Source organism: Echinops telfairi, unplaced genomic scaffold (assembly GCF_000313985.2).
Source record: "Echinops telfairi isolate 266 unplaced genomic scaffold, ASM31398v2 ScPeMD7_2;HRSCAF=8, whole genome shotgun sequence".
NCBI lineage: Eukaryota > Metazoa > Chordata > Mammalia > Afrosoricida > Tenrecidae > Echinops > Echinops telfairi.
This window is the reverse complement of record NW_022103898.1, coordinates 46,539,304-46,539,834: the sequence shown is the minus strand read 5'-3', so window position 1 is coordinate 46,539,834 and position 531 is coordinate 46,539,304.

Here is a 531-nt window from a genome sequence, read left to right as displayed (position 1 = left end):
GGGAAAGAGGTGGCTTTCTATTCCTGTAACGAGTTACACTCCTACAAATCCTCAGAGCTCTATCTTGTGCTATAGGGCTGTTATGAGTTGAATCAATTCATTGGCATGAGTTTGGTTTTTGAGAACTATTCTTGGTATCAAACGTCTTAGGCTGGGTTCTCTGAAGAAGCAAAGCCAGAAGGGAAACATATATGCACATACATACAGAAATGTTGATCAAGAAAGTGGCTCATGAAGTCATAGAACCTGGTAAATTCCATGTCTGTGGGTCAGATGTCAGCTAGAAGCTTCTCAGACTCACGAAGCTGCAGCCATGTGGAAGCCAAAATCTGCAGATCAAACACGGGCTGCTGGCTGCGGAGGCAAATTCATACATCGCCAGGTACAATGGCAGACTATTTTCTCACAGGCCTGGAGACTATGACTTTCATTCCAGATCCAGCAAAAAGCAACGTAGTTTCACAATAGTCTATCTACATATACTAGTGCAGGTCACACCCTCCAGAAAACTCTTTCAATTGATCAACTCAT